Here is a 21,723-nt window from a genome sequence, read left to right as displayed (position 1 = left end):
CCAAGTTTAATCAGCCCAAAGTTTACGACATGTTTGTAACACTACTCCTTTGTTGGAAATCACCTAGAACAAACTGTGCTGATCTTTTCTCTTTCCTGTATCAAGTAGATGGTCTGTAACTGTAACCCAGAGCAAAGAAGAGGAGGGCCAAAATAACTCTATCAGCTGATTCCATCATGGACAGCATGTAAGCCCTGAACTATGCATAATGTGTTTGTCTTAATAACATACAAAAAATGTAAGAAATTCAGCTTTGTAGCCTTATTTAGAAAATATAATAAGTTAAACACAAACGCTCTTCATCCTCTCTCCTTCAGCTTTTATCTTGTCTCCCCCGCTGGCACTTCTCCATCCCTGCCACCTTCATCCCCATCTCAGTCCAGACAACACACTTAGCTCCTGTCTTTCCACTCGTCCATCCTGGTCACATGTCCAGTGAATCTTGCTCTGTTGAGTCTTATTCCCTCGCAGATCATCCTCATGTTTTGGTATAGTTCTTCCCTTCATCTTTGTTGCTATGTTTCACCTCGTGTTTGGGTCCCAGTTCCTTTTTCTTTCTCCACTTGCTTTGCCCCATGCCATCTCGGCCGAGTACAGTGCCTGAGCTTTGTGTCTTGTCGCAAGGTGGGTAGTCCTCATCGTTTATCCCACCACTGTTGTTACACACTCTCCTACCTTGTGGTGTTTTCCAATCACCATTAGTGTTAAGGGTCATCCGGCTATCTTGCTCCTGTTATGGAGTTGTTTCTTTGCACCTCTTCCGTCTCACTTGCTGTGGCTGTGTTGTTCACAGAGTCTCCCCTCCGAGTGTCAAGCTTTTCTTTGTTTCCCAGCTTTATCATGAGGGCAGTTGATGTGGGATGTACAGGATGATGGTTCAATACAAGTAATATAAGAATTGATTTGCACTTGCTTTTTGCATACCATTACTTAATAGTTTAAAATAAAACATTGTGCTAAAGTGTTTCACATATTAATTTTTAAATTTCAGTGAACTGTTCTCAACTCATTAGTAAAACCTTGCTTTTGGCTGTTGTAGTGCAAATAACTAACATTTCCAGATGAGTAACAGGAAAAACTGAAACTCTCAAAAAAAGTACATTACAACTCTTGTTACAGAAATGAAACGTGATCCAGAAGCAGATCCTGGAATTGCAGGCTATGGAAAGATAGCTATTGTTGAAAACAACTTGATTACAAACATATTTAGTGATCTACTTGGTACTGGACTTAAAATGCGTAAACTGGCTGTACCGGAAGGTAAGATTTTATAAATAATAAGAAAAGAAAATTCTTGTGTGACAATGTGAATCACAAGTATTTTACCTTTCACAGCTATAGTCTTCTTCATTCTGTGTTTGTCATGTAGTGCTACAGCCCTTTGAATTCAGTCATGGCTTCCTCCACCGTCTCTCAGTTCCCAGCATCCGTAGCTCTGCCTCTGAGTCTTCTATGTCTTCTTTCCAGTTTTCTGTCAGATATCTTCCTAATAACATGTTCAGCCTAATTTAATCACATTTCCTTAATTACTGAATATTATTTAAATTTATAGGAAAGTAAATATTTTTGTCCCCATCGACATGATCACATGGGAGATATGAGTTTATAAAAACATTATTTTACATATTAGCACAAACAGCAAGTTATCTCGTCAGTGTATAAGCCACCAGGTATTGATTTTTCCTTTATGCCCCCTGATAACTTTTGCAAGCAAACTTCGAAATTTGTAGTCGACAATTTCAACAGTCATAGTACAGTTTGGAGTTATGCACATGATGATGGAAATGGGGATGCTGTATTGCTGTGGGCTGATCATTTCCAACTTAGCCTTATACATGACAGTAAGCTTCCACCAAGATTCAACAGTGGTCGATGGAAACGCGGTTACAATCCAGACCTTATTTTCGCCAGTGAACATGTATCTCAGCAGTGTGCGAAATATGTCTGTTCTCCCCTACCTAACTCTCAACATCGCCCTATTATGTGCCAAATAACCACTGTAACACGACCGATTACAGTACCTTTTCGGAGAAGGTTTAACTTCAAAAAGGCTAATTGGGAAAAATTTAGCAATACACTTGACAGCTTCATATGGGAGATTCCTCCAGAACCAGAATCTTACGACACTTTTGTTGATGCAGTATCGAGAGCCTCACGTTCATCAATACCTACAGGTTGCAGAACACACTACTACCAAGGTTTAACTGCTGATGCAAAAGTCTACCTAGAGAACTACCTTGTCCTCTTCGAAGTGAACCCTTTCAGCAAGGAGACAATTTCAACCGGACATGACTTACTCTCTTCAATCTCAGAAAACAAAAGGAAAACTTGGTTGAAACTGATGGAGGAAACAGATTTCTCAGTTAACAGTCAAAAGGCTTGGAGACTTCTGAAAAAACTGAACAGTGACCCAACCAAATGTTCAGTCCATGCTAAGGTCACAGCCAACCATACTGCTTCACAGTTGCTTAATAATGGCAAATCACGATCAACTATTAGGAAATCAGAGTCAAAAAATGTGACCGGAGAATCTAAGGCTATCAGTACTTTAGCCAGATGATTTAATCTCAGTGAATTAGAAACTGGTATTACAATGTGCAAAAGTGGTAAAGCTGCAGGTTTGGACGATATCTGCACTGAGCAAATAAAGCACTTCGGTTCTGGAACAAAGTTGTGGCTCATGGAATTATTCAACAAATGCCTAGCATCATCCAACATCCCAAAGATTTGGCGGAAGACACAGGTGATTGCAATCCTAAAACCAGGCAAAAACCCTGAAGATCCAAAGAGTTATAGACCAATATCTCTTCTATGCCACTTGTATAAAATCATGGAACGAATATTTTTGAATCGCCTTACTGAAGTTATTCCACAGCAGGCAGAATTTAGCCCTGGAAGAAATTGCACCTCCCAGATTTTGCATCTAACTGAGCATATTGAAGATGGCTTTGAGTTAAAAAAAGTCACAGGTGTCACATTTGTTGATCTCACAGCGGCGTATGACACGGTAACCACAGACTCCTGTTAAAAAAATTTCAGTCTTACTAAAGATCTTGAGTTACCATGACTGGTAGCTACACTTCTACATAACCGCCGATTCTTTGTTGAATTTCAGGGTCAGCGAAGTGGTTGGCGAACTCAAAAGACCGGCTTGCCTCAAGGAAGTGTACTGGCCACTTTGTTATTTAATATATACACAAATGATCAGCCACAGCCTCAAGACACCAAGAGTTTTATCTATGCTGATGACCTTGCTCTCGCTGTCCAGTCAGATAGTTTTGAAGAGATAGAATGCATCCTGAAAGCTGCCCTAGAAGAACTTGGCAACTACTATGATCAAAACCAACTTGTGCCAAACCTGAGCAAAACGCAAGGTTGTGCATTCCATCTACGACATTGACAGGCCAACAGGAAACTCACTGTGACATGGAATGGAGCTACGCTAGACCACTGCTTCCATCCCAAATACTTGAGCATCATTCTCGATCGCAGTCTAACCTTCAAGGTGCACTGTATGAATGTAAAACAAAAGGTCTCTTCCAGGAACACATTACTTAGAAAACTTGTTGGATCTACGTGGGGCACACACCCACAAACTGTTAGAACTACTGCACTAGCCTTATGTTACTCCGCCGGTGAATATGCCTGTCCGGCTTGGTACAAATCTGTCCACACAAAACAGATTGATGGGGCACTCAATGAAAGCTGTAGAATAATTATTGGTGTCCTGAAGCCAACTCCTCTCAAGAAAATCAATTACCTTGGCTTGTATTGCTCCTTGTGATGTTAGGAGAGAGGTTGCTGCTAACAACGAAAGGCTTAAAACAAATCTAATGCCTTCACATCCACTCTTTGGATACCAACCTGCCCAACGAAGATTGAAGTCCAGGAAAGCATTTTTAACATCTTTAGAACATCTGGAAGGATCATCGGACAAAGCCAGGATTACCAAATGGAAACAAAAGACCCCTGGCCTTTTGAAATGGATGGAACCATGGGAAGCGTTGCCTCCCGGTCACACCGAGGATTGGTTGACATGGAGGTCCTTAAACAGACTTAGATCTGGAGTGGGTAGAACCAGAGCGACTCTACAGAAATGGAACTTCCCCATCAATACGACCTTTTGTGACTGTGGTGAACTTCAGACAACCAAACACCTGCTATGTTGTCCCTTGTGTCCATCAAACTGCACAATGGAAGACTTGCTGCTGGCTAATCCAAATGCCCTTGAAGTGGCCAAATTTTGGGCCGAATCTGTATGACATATATTGTTGTAGACCTTTTACTTGTATATATTTGTGTGTATAGTTTGTTTCTTTTAAATGTAGTATTATTCTATTGTACTTCTGATTCTAATAAAGAAAGAAAGAAAGAAAGAAAGAAAGAAAGAAAGAAAGAAAGAAAGTTATGTTCATAAACATGTACACTTGAACCAATAATGATAGGGGGTTTATTGAAAGAAGAAGCCACTTCCCTGTCGTTTTGATTCCACATAAAACTGGACATCTCATGGCTACAATCACAATATCAAATTGCAAGCTTATTTCTTAATAATTAGGACCAAAATTGCTCATTTTGTTGGCATTAAGTGTTACAAATGCACTGAGCTATTTGAAATTTGTTGCCTGTTGGCTAGGTTTATTACAGTTGGATTATTCGTAGTAAATAAACATTTTCAAACTGCAACATGGACATGACTACTTTAGCAATTGCTTCAGTACTATCTTTAGTTTGTTGCAACAGTGCATATTTAACTTTTTGCCATTCCTTATTTAGGGCTGGAATTAAAGAGTTTTGTAACGGAGGCATTTAAATCACAAGAGGCACAGCAGCCTAAATGCCACCCTTCAGTGAAAAAGAAAAGCCAATGATCACGAATGTGTCTATCAATAAATGGAACTCAGATATTGATAACAAATTATTTATTTGCATCATCATTTCACAGAGATGGAACTTGACTTTTAGCCGCAGCATCTTTTGCAACCATGGCCTACGGTAACGACTAATGCAACATCACTTATGTCACACATTTTGTTGTATTACGTTATGTGGTAGAAATCACTGATGAATGGAATTTGGACTCCCAAAACATGTACAGCTGAAATAATTGTACAAAATTAGGAATTTGATAATATATTGACAGGGTGGACCAAACTGTCACCCGTAGCATATTTGAGGCGGTTCATTCCAAAACTCGTCTTATCCATCATAAGTGATTTTTCAGGAAAAGCGAAAAACCTGTAATTTTTGTAATATAAGTCTCACTTGTTTAAATGTATTACGACGCGTTCAAGTCCAATGTCATGGGGTCGTCTTACTGAAGAATTATAAATATAATTATTAGAATGTCAATAAATTACATTTGTATTTTGGATAAGACGAGTTTTGGAGCATCCAAAAAAATTCAAAATATATTACCTCATACAACTTATTTTTAAACAAGAAAAATGAAACGATTGAGAATTTAATGTTGTAATAAAACTCACCAGTACACTCATGCATCTTTTTTGCTATCAGTTTAATTATATTCACAAATAAATTATACACAGCAGTGTGGTTTATCATATTTACATCCTATCCATAGTATTTTGAGAGAATTCTTCCTTTATAGGCTACACTGCACTGACAATAGAAGTAACTTGAACAATAAAACATCACTTTGTTGTTAAACTCTCAAATCTGTTCCCTCCTCTTGAGATCCATCACAAAGAACTTCTGTTTCTTCAACAAGATTGTTTTCATCTACAAAAATTGAGGTGAACAGATTCTTATAAAAAGAAAGCAACTCATTCCTATCCCAATTCAAAATGCTATTCAAGCAAACTTTTTACGTCCTTTACTTTGGTGGGATTCAAGTTTACTCCTGGCAATAATTCAGCATATCTCGCAGGCGTTTTCCCTTTTTCATTACGGATTTTCCTAAACCGATGTCTGAGTTGTAATGAGGTTCTCCCCATAAGGGTGACATTTCCCAGTGAGTCTTTGCTAATAACAAATCGTTTCACTGAAGAAAATTCAAAGTGCCAAGATCAGGCATTTTCATCATATTTTCAGAAAACATTTTCCAATTGTTCACCGAGCAGTCTCTGCCAAACTTGAAGACTTCAGCATGTTTGCTAAAGATGTCTTCATATTCTGCTGGATTACAGATTATAGGGCATTTCCGTATCTCTCTCTCTCAACTCGAGCAAATACCCTGTCAGAGGGCAGAAATGAGTGGCCTGTCATAGGAGAGACCAATTCAACACTTTCTATATTAGGTGGAGCTGTCCCTTTCCGAACAGTACCGACAACCATCTCCCTGCGTCTTTCCCATCTTCATGGCGTATACGCCGAATCTTCCATGTCCTGTCAGGATCTGCGACAGATAGTAATCTACCTGCCGATGTCTACATTTAAGCCAGTCTCCTATGTTGGGTATTAGCTTTTTTGTCCAGTGGCCAACATCGGTTGTGCCATCCCATCGGTCTTGCCAGTCTAGTAAGAGCTGGTTCCTCGAGGCTTTCTTTTCTTCAGCAGATATAGTTGCACACCTTTCATGCCAAAGTTTTCTCTCTATAACAAGGAGGTCAATGGGAATACTGGCAGCTACAACTTGTAAAGCTGCTGTCGAAACAGTTCGATATGCACAGGTAACTCTGAGCAGCATTTTCCTCTGTACTCTTTCCATAGCTCTTCGGTGAATCTTCCTCCTGAGTGCATTGTGCCAGATAGGTGCAGCATAAAGTAAAATGGAATATACTGCAGAGCACATAATCTGTCTCTTAACTGTTCTTGGTCCCCCGATGTTAGGCATAAGTCTGGCTAATGCCGATGCCTTCTTCTCTGCCTTTTGGGTTACTGCCTTCACATGTGCACCAAATGTGCAATTCCTGTCAATAAGAACCCCAAGGCATCGCACAGACTTTCCTGGGATAATCACTGTATCATCTAATAAGAAACGGACATTTTTCCAATTCCTGGAACCTTTCAAAATTACAGCCTCAGTCTTATGTGGAGCCAATCTCAACTTATTATTTACCATCCAAAGGTTAACTCGTCTCAGTGATTCATTTACTCGGAAGGTCAGTTCTTCTACATTCTCTGCTATTACCACTATTGCAAGGTCATCTGCATAACCAATAGATGTTGTCCCTTTTGTCAGCTGCAGGCGTAAGACACCATCATATAGAATGTTCCACAAGGTGGGTCCTAGGACAGATCCCTGTGGAACGCCAGCACTCATTTCAAGATCTTCTAAATCATGAAATCGTATTCTTCGTCCTTTGAAGTACTTAACAATTATTTGTTGTAGATACTGAGAAATGTTCATCCTACGAAGTTCTCTCAAAATAATGCTCCAAGAAGCAGTGTTAAAAGCATTTTTGACACCTAGCGTTATCAAGGCAGCCCATTTCTCACTGCTTTCTGCCTGTATTTGAATCACCCTCTCAATAGCTTGGGTTGTGGTTCTACCCTTTCTAAATCCAAACTGGTTCGAAGAAAGTCCTCCCTGTTGTTCAAGTTCTTTCTCCAGTCTAGTTTTAATCAATCCTTCGTAAAGTTTGCTCAAGGTGTTTAATAAGCAAAGTGGCCTGTATGCTGATGGATCTAATGATAGTTTCCCTGCCTTCAATAACAGCACTAGCTTGGCTACTTTCCACTCATCGGGGAATTCACGCTTTTTTAATAAATCATTGAAGACTGATAAGATCCAACCAGGTGCCACCTCAACTGCATACTTGATGGCTTCTGGTGGGATTCCATCTACACCTGGTGCCTTACCAGTCTTCATATTGCGTGCTGCCTCTTGTAACTCAACCACAGTGAACGGTTCTGCAACACAAAAATCTGATTCCGTTTCAAGTCTGTCATTAGTACAAGGGAACAACTCCATTGCTATGGCTTTCCTTCTATCAGCTGGGAGCTGAACTGGTACCCTGTTGATTATTCGACCGGTCACTATCTTATATCCCGCTCCCCAGATATCACTGTTTAGATCTTCGCATAGCTTTTGCCAGAGATTTCTCTTAGAATCCTTTATTAGCTTCATTAGTTGCCTCTTTGATGCCTTATAGTCAGCTTCTAATGGTATTAAGTTGACCTGGCTGATTTTTTCCTAGATCTTGTAAGAATTTGTCTCTTGTGATTGCAGTCTTTCCTTTGCATGTCTATTTCATTGTTCCACCAGTAAGGGGCTCGTGTTTTATATTTTTTTGATCCCCTCAATTGGCTGGTCCTACAAGCATCTTTAAGAACATCAGTTACATCTTTTAGAGTATGTTGCACTGTATCTACAGTTTGTGACATCCACTCGATTGCAATTTTAAAAGTTTCCCAATTATAGTTCCACACAGTTTTCGTGATATCATTAAGCTTCTTCGATCCATTAACTTGAAAGTAAATAAAACGATGGTCGCTGAGATATTCATCTTCCATAACTTCCCAGTCAACAATGAATGATGCTATACCCTGCGTTGAGCAGGTGACGTCTATGAAAGACTCTGAGTTCCCTCTGGAAAAAGTTGGTAAGATTCCAGTGTTATGAACCACCAAGTCTAGGGTCGCTATCCATTCTGCCCAATATTCTCCCCTACGGTCTGCAGTTGGTGCCCCCCACAGAGGCAACTTGACATTTAGGTCTCCGAGAATGATAGATTCAATACCTGACGCCATGCAGTCCTGAACTATTGCATCTACTTCAGCTTTGAAAATATCAAAAAGGATGTTAGGAGAGATATAACAACAATAAATCTGATATTGCTGAAGTTGAATACACAAATATCCTTCTTCTGCCCTTATGCTTAGCACCTCCAACTTATCATTTAAAAAATATGCAGCTACATCACATCTTTTGTCCGTGAACCAACCACCTTCGGCTACTCGCCTTCTGTTTGGCTCGCTAACAAGCACTAAGTCTACTTTCTTTTCCAAGGCTGTCGCATACATGATGTCATGACTGTCGGATTTCCTCATGAGATTCGCCTGCAGTATGTCCACTATTGGTCGTTTAAATTCAACTTCCTTGCCTCTAATATTAGCTTCCTATAAGTAGGGCATTTCACTTGATCTGAGCGGTGGCCCTCCACTTGGCACATGGTGCAAAACGAAATGTTCCCACAATCCTTCGCCAAATGGCCTTCTTGTCCACAATTTAGACAGCTCCGTGACCGGTCATCCTTAACGTCGCAGTGTGGTGCTTTATGTCCAAATCCAAGACATTTAAAACACCTTGCAACTGTAACTTTTTCCTTCACCATACAGGTTGCCCATCCCACATTTATTTTCTTTTTCTTTAACAGTATTTTCGATGGTTCCGTTGGCAATATAACGGTAGCATTCAGATTTCCAAACCTCCCCGGTCTTACGGACGTAATATTGATCTGAGATTCTTTGACAGCAGCTTCTAAGGAGAGTGTTGCTCTGAGATAGTTTTCATTTAAATCCGGATCCATACCGTACACTAGAATTGTTGTCTCCTTCCTTTTTGTTGAAACCTCTATTTCCTTGACGTTTTTAGTTATCTCACGTTGTAATACGTCAGCCTTTCCTTTGCCTTCTACAGTAAGTATAATGTCATCCTTTGCTGTTTTCCTTATTCGTTTTATTTTAACGCCAATTTTTTCGATGTTTACTCCTTCCTTTACTGTTTTAAGCAATTCGGTGTACGTTTTTCCCGCAGCTTTGCACATAACTGTTTCCTGAGTATTATCATTTGGGGATTTCTTTTTCGATGTTAATCCCACAGAAACAGCCTGTTTTACCTGCGTTTTACCTGATTCCAAGCACCCTATTTCAATATCACTCTTACGAAACATCCATTCCAAGATTTTCCTTATATAATTCCGATCAAGGGTATCCGGGATAGTTATCAGCACCTTCTTTCTTGCATGAGTCTCAATTATCTCTCTCCAGTGGGTGAGACATGAATACAGGCTCTGCAGGTCATTTACTCCATCCTGATTAAATGAATATGGTATTACATATACATATCGCAGCTTCTCCCGCTCTCCTCCTCGAATCGTGTAGGTTTGCGTAACAGTGCACAGGAATTCCGTCTTACCTTCCTCTAGATTAGAGTTCAGCAAGTCAGAGATTTCTGTATGCATATTCTTCATGCTTCTCGTAATTCCATCGTCCTCTGTAAGATGTTTGGGATTTACAACCATTGATATATCCCAATCAGTCAATTTCCCTATATTTCCAGAGATGACGTGCGTTTTACTGTAAACACAGTCAGGCCATTCCTTATCCAATAGCTTCGCAAACTCGTCAAAGCACGTAGCTTCCAAGAGGGTCTGCTCTATATCTAGCACTCTGTCACTGAATTGCGCCTGTGTCCCAACATCACGGGTTATTTTCTTACTGGAGGTAGTGCCCTGTTTCAAATCACTTCTAGCCTTTGGATCTTCATTCACATTAAATTGTTCCCATTCCCACGAACGACTACGGATTTTTTCTGCCATTTGTCCTATTTCTTTAATACCTTTCTTTATCTCCGCTTTGGTATTGGGAGTCATCTTAACTAATGCTAATAAGTCTTCACTATGCTTGACTAACTTATCAACTTCTAGTCGCATCTCTTCTAATCCACTCTTTGGTTTATAGTCTTCGTACTCTGTAGTTCCATGGTTACGTCCAGCTCCTCATCCGACATAGTATCTCTTTGGTTTTCTACGTCTATTTCAACCTCTTTGGATTTGACATTTCTATTCTCAGTACCTCTACTCTCTTTTCTCTTTGAAAACATAACCTTAAATCATTTAAAGTAATATAAATGGCCTATTTACCTTGTCAGAAAAGGGATGCCTCTTTAGCTCATCAAAGAGAGATAATACCACGTTCTGAAGGGCAGCACTTCCACTTATAATCGCAATATATTTTATCCATACACAGCCTTTAAAACACCACTTAATTAAGCAAATATGCGGAGCACTAAACAACACCAGCCATTCAGTAGTAGTAGTAGTAGTAGTAGTAGTAGTAGTAGTAGTAGTAGTAGTAGTAGTAGTAGTAGTAGTAGTAGTAGTAGTAGTAGTAGTCACAATTTAATCAGAAACTTTATTTCCTTTTCTTCATATCTATTAACCATATACTTCTGATATTAAGACCAATCTGAGTTGCTGCTGCCATATCTTTCTCACATTCAGTCAGATTTCTTTCTGGTTTTTGAAATAATACTACTTAAGGAGGGCATCGCGCCTGAAAAGGGTCCCAGTGTGGTTGCCTACCTGCAGTAACAGTACAAACTTAGAAAGCTCATACAGGTTCAAATGAGCAAGCATGTCCTCCACACATCTGTCACCTATCCTAGGCCAAGCCAAGTAGCAGAGGCGCCAGTACCGGGCAGTTGGCCGTGCGGCTAGGGGTATGTGGCTGTGAGCTTGCATCCGGGAGATAGTGAATTCGAATCCCACTATCAGCAGCCCTGAAGATGGTTATCCATGGTTTCCCATTTTCACACCAGGCAAATGCTGGGGCTGTACCTTAATTAAGGCCACGGCCGATTCCTTCCAACTCCTGGGTCTTTCCTATCCCATCGTTGCCATAAGACCTATCTGTGTTGGTGCAGCTTAAAGCCACTAGGAAAAAAAAGAGGTGCCACTACTGCCACCTCCATCGTAAGAAATAAGGTCTAATTGATTGAGTGACTCCACCTATACAATACAGTACAATATTCTCTATTAATTTTATTTTAAGGAGAGGGACATGTTTTGTATCTTCTGTTGTGAGACATCTTTACCCTAAGCTATTATGGTAAAAACACATGATAATCTTAATACTAAAAACAATGACATACATCAAAATGTTGAAGAGTCAAGGTGGCTCCATCTGTCACGTTTAAACATGGATTATTAAAAACACAGTTCATGTAAGTCTTAAAACAAGTTATTTGAATAATAAAAGTGCTATTGAGTTTTAATGTACAAAATGAATTGAAAAGATGGTCACAGCTTGCTAAAATCAGAGTTCAAACTTGAAAAATGTCAATGTTATCTCATGTTGGAAGTCTTGAGTACACTGATCAAACAGGGCTTGCTTGTATGTTGAATAACTCAGTTGAATTATATTATGCGGCAGGACAATTCTTGCAATCCATATAATATTTGGAAAATCTAAGAAGAAAAAATAAAAAGAAGAACAAGATAAGAACCTGTATGAAACATTGAAATAAATAGTGTTTTTATGGAGTCTGAGTACTTACTTCTCCGCCCTGTTTTTCTCTCTCCCTTGTCCAGCCGACTTGTGTATAGCTCTGTGTGGGACTGCTGTCTTCTAAAGGTGGAGTCACTCAGTCAATTACACCTTATTTCTTGCTGTACCTCCGTCGATCCTAAGTCATCGTAGTCTGACGTCGCACACAAATGCAGTTGGAGCTATGATCTCTGTCGATTACACAGTGGCAGCATTGTTCCACCGCTTTATAGAAAAAATTAAAGGTTTATTCCAGTTTAGCCACCTGAAACTATCTTTTGAGTTTTGGCTGACTGAAGAACCTGTCTGAAACTAGCAATTTGTAGAAATCCTGGTATTTTTCAGCTAATTCTTTCCTTTCATTTCATTAATTATTAAGGAAAAAGTTGTCAGAAATACGTACAAAATGTTGTTCATCACCGCTCATGGATTTGTACTGAACCATATCATCATATTTTCCAATTAATTATGTAAAACAATGTGGATATATTTTATTTAAAGCATCATTGCATGGAAGGAGACAAAGGCCGGAATGTAGAGTTGGCCAGTATCGATCTAGTAGAAATGGGTATTTCAAGTTTGAAGGGAGCCATTGGCTGAGAAGTTGTCATGTAGACAACTTGTTCTCGAGTTCAGATTCAACCGACTGCAGACTGGAGGGGAGGATATTTGAACATTGGGATCCACCAAACAGCAAAACCAGGCTGACCAACTTCATCTACCCAGGAGTAGGATCATTTGAATATAAGATGAGATCCATCACTGAGCTATAATTCCCCAGCTTTGACTTGTTATTATATACCCAAGTATGATAATAATGACTAGTTGTGTTCTATTGATTATAGTATGCATTTGAACATAAAGCCGTTTGAACTTGCTTGGCCGTTGGAAGAGGAGTGCCAATATTTGATGGGGAAATCCCATCACAACGGCATCACAGTGAGGCTTTAAATGGTCCAGTGGGAGGGGAACTACTCTCATTTGGTTCTTAGTCGTTCTGATGCACTTGTGAAACATTTTGTCAGTCGTATGTTACTCGATGTGAGTTGATGTGTTTTTGAACTCGGCTACACAAGCTCTTTCTTCGTGTCATCGTTAATTTAGCCGCACACTGTATGTGCATAGTGCAAGCTGTTTAATTCGCTTTGTGACTAGAAGTATTTTTAAAGATAGTTACTTCTATTTTGATTTTTCTTAATTGTGATAACACCAAGGTGCAAGCTGTCATAAATTTTAAATATTGTTAAACATTAAACGGTGAGACTTGTACTTGATATCTGCGAGTGAACCCTCGCGAGTCTGTAAATTCTGTTATTGGCAATAAACATTCAGGTTGCGATCGTGGATCGTGGGACTATATGTGCGTTCCATGATTGAAAGTGCTGCTAAAAAGGATAGATTCTACCCGGGCTTTTGTTCCCTTAAATTAATGGTGTACAGATCAGGCAGCCAAGCATTAAGGGTAGAATCATGTGCACGCACAACTACATGGTGAAGCAGACATGTTCTAACTCAGCTAAATTACAGGAGGTTCCAGGTTCTAAAGGACGGCAATGGCAGTACCTGAAGTCGATAGGATGACCGTTCAACCCCTGGAGATCGCCGTCAGGTCATATAAACGTTGCTCATGATAGGCGTCGACGAAAGCTAAGTTTCCTATGTCCATTTTAGCATGGTGAACATAGAAATAATACACTAGTGAGATTATTTTTTCAAGTAGAATGTCTTCAGTTAAATGTCAGCCAGAGTGGCTTTTGCTTTGTTTTGTGTTATTAACATACATGTGTTCAGAGCTAACGCATGCTCTAGCCTGTAACAATTGCATATAATTTAGTTAGATTGAATTAAAGGGATAAGATAGGATACCTGTAGGTGTGTTTTCATTTGTGATGTTTGTGAATTTTCTTTTTTTCTTTTGTTATGCATACATTTTTTATTTGATAGAGAGATTTGGATAGAGTCTTTACACATCAAATAGGCTGTATCCCCTCTGTGTCGTTTTGGGTCAGAGTAATTATTAACATCAGTAGAGCAGGATGTATCTTCTATGCATGAAGCTTGAATTTTCAGATACGGTAACGAGATGTGTGGTAGGGCTGCATTCAACATTGAATAAGATAGGATCTTTAAATATGCAGGGATGGCAAGTTGGAACATAAAGGGTTGAACCAAGGAAATGTTAGTTGGGAGGCCAGTGTTGCCCATGAATTAGTGAGGTGCAGGGTCGAACCAAGGAGAGATTAGTTGAGAGGCCAGTGTTGCCCATGAATGGCTAATAAGGCCATATGTATTTGAGATAGGCAAGAAGCCATAATAATTTGCTGGGAGCAAATTGATGTGTGTGATATAGCCAGCATGTGTATTTGCTTAATGAAAGCAGTGGCTGTGCACTGTTATTTGAAAGAAAGATTTCATGTATCATGTTAGAGACAGAATATCGGCTTAGACCCGACAATCATGTATGTTTCCCAGTGAAGGTAGCTAGACAGATGGCGGGCTGTGAGCCCTTCAAGTGAAAGTATTTTCGAGGTGAGACTGCTAACTTCCATGAAGAGCAGATCATCCTACCCACGTGGAGAGAGAGAGAGAGTTATATCCTGATAACTCTGTCATGAAGTGCACATACTTGTGTGTTTTTACATTGTAGATTTCTTGTGAGAGTGTATTTTGTATGTGTTTGTGTTATGATTTTTATCCTGCATTGATTAATGCAATTTAGCTCGATGTTTCATTGTCGGGATGACAGTTTCTGTACCGGTCTATTTGCATGTGGGTTGGACCCATAAGTAGAATCAGTGAATTTTGATGGGATGATTAAGGATGGCTCTGAAGTAGTTGTTTTATTTTTCTTTGTGCCCGAGTTTTCTCGGAGTGTATATTGTACTACAGCGGTTACACTAATTACTACAGCAGTTGCAATCAACAAACACTAAACACAGTACCAAAATCACTACACACTCAGAGAAACATCAGCTTGAACTACGCGGCTCTCCGCGGACAACAACATACGTAAATATCAGTAGGGCCAACTAGTGGACAATAAACCAGGAAGGTAGAAGGAGCTAGGACCTACCGAGTGCATGGACATGGCTTAGATTGCAGATTCCGCAAATAATCAACCGTGATCCTTAAATTTAAAGAATATTATTTACTGTGATATCAGGATTTCTTCATTTCGATAATTACTTATAAATTGTATAATTTTTAATTTATAAATTGATCTTTTTTCATGAATTATTAAGAAAAGAATATTTATTAGGACAATTTCTCTCTGGAATATTGTACAAGTGTTTCCTTGACGACTGCTTTCTATTGTAGAAATAATTTATATATTTTCTCTTGAGTTTTTTGTTTGTTTTAATCTTGTCAATCTTATGTTAATTTTAAGGACACTTCATCTAAAGCATTACTTTGTCAATTTTATATATTTTTCATCTAAACAGTGTTATGTGGCTGAAGATGTTGATAATATACGAAACATGTACCACTTTTGACCATTAAAAGTTGCCTTAAGCAATCATTGTATCGACTAGGTGGAAAATAAATAAATACTTAATTGTGAATCTATTGAAGTGCGATACGGACCATGAAGCTGATTTTATGTAACATACCACTGAGTCGAGCAGCTCTTCTTCTTTCTCTCAATTCTTCCCAACCGAAACTTAGCAACATTTTTGTAACTCTACTCTTTTGTCGGAAATCACCCAGAACAAATCAAGCTGCTTTTCTGTGGATTTTTTCCAGTTCTTGAATCAGGTAATCCTGCTGAGGGTCCCATACACTGGAACCATACTCTAGTTGGGGTCTTACCAGAGACTTATATGCCCTCTCCTTTACATCCTTACTACAACCCCTAAACACCTTCATAACCATGTGCCTTTATTTACAATCCTATTTATGTGATTACCCCAATGAAGAACTTTCCTTATATTAACACCTAGATACTTACAATGATCCCCAAAAGGAACTTTCACCCCATCAACGCAGTAATTAAAACTGAGAGGACTTTTCGTATTTGTGAAACTCACAACCTGACTTTTAACCCCGTTTATCAACATACCATTGCCTGCTGTCCATCTCACAACATTTTCGAGGTCACGTCGCAGATGCTCACAATCTTGTAACTTATTTATCACTCTATAGAGAATAACATCATCCGCAAAAAGCCTTACCTCCTATTCCACTCCTGTACTCATATCATTTATATATATAAGAAAACATAAAGGTCCGATAATACTGCCCTGAGGAACTCCCCTCTCAACTATTACAGGGTCAGACAAAGCTTCACCTACTCTAACTCTCTGAGATCTATTTTCTAGAAATATAGCAACCCATTCAGTCACTCTTTTGTCTATTCCAATTGCACTAATTTTTGCCAGTAGTCTCCCATGATCCACCCTATCAAATGCTTTAGACAGGTCAATCGCGATACAGTCCATTTGACCTCCAGAATCCAAGATATATCTGCTATATCTTGCTGGAATCCTACAAGTTGAGCTTCAGTGGAATAACCTTTCCTAAAACCGACAATACATGTCAAACTTACTGGCCTGTAATTTTCAGCTTTATGTCTATCACCCTTTCCTTTATACACAGGGGCTACTATAGCAACTCTCCATTCATCTGGTATAGCTCCTCCGATCAAACAATAATCAAATAAGTACTTCAGATATGGTACTATATCCCAACCCAATGTCTTTAGTATATCCCCAGAAATCTGATCAATTCCAGCCGCTTTTCTAGTTTTCAACTTTTGTATCTTATTGTAAATGTCAATGTTATCATATGTAAATTTTTTTACTTCTTTGGCCTTAGTCTCCTCCTCTATCTGGACATTATCCTTGTAACCAACAATACATACTGCTGACTGAATACTTCCTTCCTTCAATCAATCAATCAATCAATCAATACTGATCTGCTTTTAGGGCAGTCGCCCAGGTGGCAGATTCCCTATCTGTTGCTTTCCTAGCCTTTTCCGAAATGATTTCAAAGAAATTGGAAATTTATTGAACATCTCCCTTTGTTGCGAACGACGAAACAACATATCGGCCGCACATAACAAAGTTCAGTTCCATAGGCGCACAAATACAATTTTGAAACAAATCAAATGGAGGACCAGACTGCCCCAAACGAGCAGACACAAACACATCACTCACAAGGTGATAGATGAATAAAACACTGCATATTTACACATTATGTACAACAAATTCGGAGGTACACCAAAACACGTGTACTGCTGCCGGTCGCCATGTCAGTGTCTCTGTATAAAACAAAAACGCAGCAGCACATTGCCAACTGTTACAAAATGAAATGCGGCAGACGAGTACCAACACAAAAGCCGCAACATACTCCCCCCTTTGAGGGATCTCAACACTCAAAATCAAAGTCAAGTGTTCATGTTCATCACAGACAAATTAATAAAAAGTAAACTCAGATACAACATATACAAATATACAACTATACAACATCCTTGGGCAATGGACACAATTTCACTATGGCACGGCGCAAAAGACCAGTTTTAGTCTTTACACTGACCACACGAGTAATATTGTCACAACCAGGATGGAGCTCCTGAATTATACCAGTTTTCCAAACCAGAGGAGGAAGGTTATCCTCCCTTAGAAGCACTAAATCTCCCACTGTTGGAGTCCACTTTCCTACAGAAGACCATTTACGTCTTTGTTGAAGTGATTGTATGTATTCTTTTGACCATCTCTGCCAAAAATCGTGATACAGCTGTTGCACCAAATTCCATTTAGTTAGACAGGAGCGGGAGCTGTTGGATATGTCTGGAGAGGGGATAGAGGTCAATCGTCTACCTACTAGAAAATGTCCAGGTGTCAAATAGCATTGATCATTGGGGTCGTCAGTCATTGAACAGAGAGGTCTCGAGTTCAACACAGACTCAATTTGATACAAAAGAGTACTCAGCTCTTCAAAATTAAGAATGCATTTTCCTAGGGTCCGCTTTAAAAGTGATTTTGTGGACTTTATTCCAGCTTCCCAAAGCCCACCGAAATGAGGACTGGAGGGTGGAATAAACTTCCAATTCACATTCAAATTAGATGAATATTCCTCTATTTCAGTAGAGCTATCCTTAATAAATCTTAATAACTCATTGTTGGCTCCAACAAAATTTGTGCCATTATCACTCAAGATGAGATTTGGAAATCCTCTACGCGCCGTGAATCTTCTAAATGCGGCGAGGAAATCCTGAGTCGTTAGACTCTTCACAGTTTCAAGATGTATTGCCTTAGTGACAAGACAAACAAAGAGAGCAATGTACGCATTAAACTTTATCTTACTCCTCGGGTTATCACCTTTTATGATGACTGGGCCACCATAATCAAGAGAAAACATTTGTGAGGGTAAAACACCTCGAGACAAGTGGTCAGCTGGATTGATGTGGGTCGGTACGTGTCTCCAGTCTGAGACTGAAGTGAGGGATTGAATTTCAGCAACTCTATTAGCGACAAAGGTTTTCCAACAATTGGCGGGTTTCTGTAACCAACACAGAACTATCGTGCTGTCAGTCCAGCAGTATGCTGAGAAAGGAATGTGCAATTTCAGCGATTCAGTTACCTTACTCATTAGGCGAGAAAGCAATAGAGCAGCACAAAGCTCTAAACGGGCAATAGATTGCTGTTTTAATGGAGCAACTCTCGATTTAGAAGTCAACAGGATCACTGATACATCATCATCATCAGATACTGTCCTAATATACACACAAGCACCATAGGCAGCTTCTGAAGCATCAGAAAAGCCATGGATTTCAATAACCTTATTCTTAGCAAAGGGCATTACATTTCTTTGCACTCTGAGGTCAGTAAGCAAGGGGAGCTCACTGTAGATAGCATTCCATGTTTCAATAATTTCAGATGAAGGTTCTAACACAAAATCCCAATCAATTTTCAACTGCCAAAGAGACTGCAGGATAAGTTTACACTTAACTACGGCACATCCTAACAATCCAAGGGGATCAAATATGGAAGCAATGATAGTGAGAATGCTTCTCTTAGTGACTTCCTTAGGTGCTTTCTTCAAGTTTATTTGAAACTGAAACTCATCACATTTAGGATGCCACACGATACCTAATGTTTTAATAGCTTCATCCTTAGTGAGGTTACAAGGTGACAACATTTCTTTATCCTCTACAGGGACATTGGCAAGAGCTTCTGGACAATTTGACGTCCATTTTCTAAGATGAAAATGTGCACTATCAAGCACAGAAGAAATTTCTGATTGAAGCTCCTTAGCTTCTTCAACTGAACTAGTACCTGTCAGCAGGTCGTCAACATAAAAACAAAAGCGAATGATCTCTGATGCAGTGGGGTGAGATTCCTTGTGTTCATCAGCAAGTTGAACTAGACATCTCGTAGCAAGAAAAGGGGCGGAGCTTGTACCGTATGTGACAGTAGTAAGACGGTAGTCCTTGATTTCTTCATCAGTAGATTCACGCCAGACAATTTTCTGAAGATTTCTGTGGTCAGGATGAATTAGCACACATCTATACATCTTAGCAATGTCAGTCGTAAGAGCAACAAAATAGGTTCTGAACCTTAAAACAATGGACAGCAAGTCAGGCTGAATAGTAGGACCAACCATTAACATAGAATTCAATGCTATCCCATTTGATGATTCACAACTTCCATCAAAAACAACTCTCAACTTGGTTGTAGTGCTAGAATCCTTGAGCACACAATGATGGGGCAAGTAAAAGCTTATAGAGTTAGAGGTCTCTGGAGGAGCAATTTCCATGTGACCCATTTCACTGTATTCACGCATGAAATCTACATACTTCCTTTTCAAGTCTGGAAGCTTAGCAAACTTATTTTCCATCTGTTTGAGCCTTCTAACTGCATTATGCTTAGACTCAGCCACAGGTGGCACTTCAGCACGAATAGGAAGTTTGACAACAAACCTACTAGAATCATCTCTTTGAACACTATTCACAAAGTGTTCTTCACAAGCCCTTTCTTCAGGAGTAAGAACTGGTTGATGAAGTTCTTCAAGCTCCCAAAACCTTTGGAGTTTAGTGTCAATAGAATCAAGTTTTACAAGATTAGCACGACGAGCCTTGGCATTATTCTTAATGCATGACTCAGGGAAAGTGCCTGACAGCACCCAACCAAATTCGGTATCTAATAAGGCGGGATAACCTTTCTTATGCAAAATATTAGAAGACACAATTTCATAGTAGACATCAGCACCTAGCAAAATATCAATAGTAGAGGGCTGATTAAATGTCCTATCACTCAAAATAATATCATCAGGAATAACCCAATTGGAACAATCAATTTCCTGCGCCGGAAGTGGACTTGTGATTGTGTTCACTACTGCACAGTTCAACTTCAATGTATAATCTGATACATTGGAGAATAAAACAAGGTTACATGTGGAGCTTACAGGAGACACATTCGCATTGCCTATACCAACAATAGGTAGACCACAAGACCTAGTACGAATACCAAGCTTCTTGACAAGATCAGAAGTCACAAAGGATAATTAACTCGCAGAGTCTAACAAAGCTTTAACTAGTATAATCTCTCCTGAGCTATTTTTTACTCCTACACACGCTGTGCTCAGCAAAACATTCGAACCTAGTCCTGAAACAACCTTCATGGCAGTGGGTGAAACAATTGCAGAACTTGTAGCATTCATATTATTATTGTTATTATTGAGACTTGTTTGTTCCTTGTGAACCAATAAGTTGTGGGGCCCATTACACTGGGTGCATTTGTTTTGCTTACAATGTTTAGAAACATGAGAAGCGGAAAAACAAAGATAACAAAGTTTATTTTCCCTCACAAACTTGCGACGGTGATCAATGTTTGCTTGTTTGAACTTTCTACAATCAGAAATGCTGTGATTATCAAGTTTGCAAAACCTACAATTTAAGGAGGTGCTATTGTTGGCAATGTGAAGGGCTTTTAGGTTGGATTTTAAGTCTCATTTTTGCTCAATAACAGGTTTCTTGCAATCTGTTAGCTCTAATGTTTTACATTTTCTTTCCAATAAATCAATCAAATTATTTAGTGTGGGAATATCAGTGGAGGCAAATTTGTTTTCCCATTCACTCCTATGGTTGGACTTGATCTTACTTAAAATCAATTCCTGTAGCAAAATTTCATGTAGTGGAACTTGACCCTCCAAGTTGTCAACAGCACTAAGATTAGATTTTACTTGGTTTATCAATTTGCGATATTCAGCGGAAGATCCACTAGTACAATTATGGAGATTGAGCAAATGTTTTACGTGCTGTGAAACAATCAAGCGTTTGTTATTGTACCTTTCATCAATTAAATTCCAAGTAACAGTGAAATTATCAGCACATATGGATAGGTTATCTAACAAATCCCTAGGTTCGCCTTGAAGAGACGACAATAGGTAGTGTAGTCTTTGCACATTGTCAATGCGGGTATTGTTAATAACCAAGCTTTGAAAGGTGTTCCTGAAACTCAAATATTTTGTCAAATCTCCTTTAAAAACAGGCAATTCAATGGGCGGGAGCTTCAAGCTACAGTTGGACCGAGTAGAGTTATCAGAAAT

This window comes from Anabrus simplex, chromosome 5, assembly GCF_040414725.1.
Source record: "Anabrus simplex isolate iqAnaSimp1 chromosome 5, ASM4041472v1, whole genome shotgun sequence".
Classification (NCBI taxonomy): domain Eukaryota; kingdom Metazoa; phylum Arthropoda; class Insecta; order Orthoptera; family Tettigoniidae; genus Anabrus; species Anabrus simplex.
The sequence above is the reverse complement of the archived record's forward strand: the minus strand, read 5'-3'. Positions refer to the sequence as shown.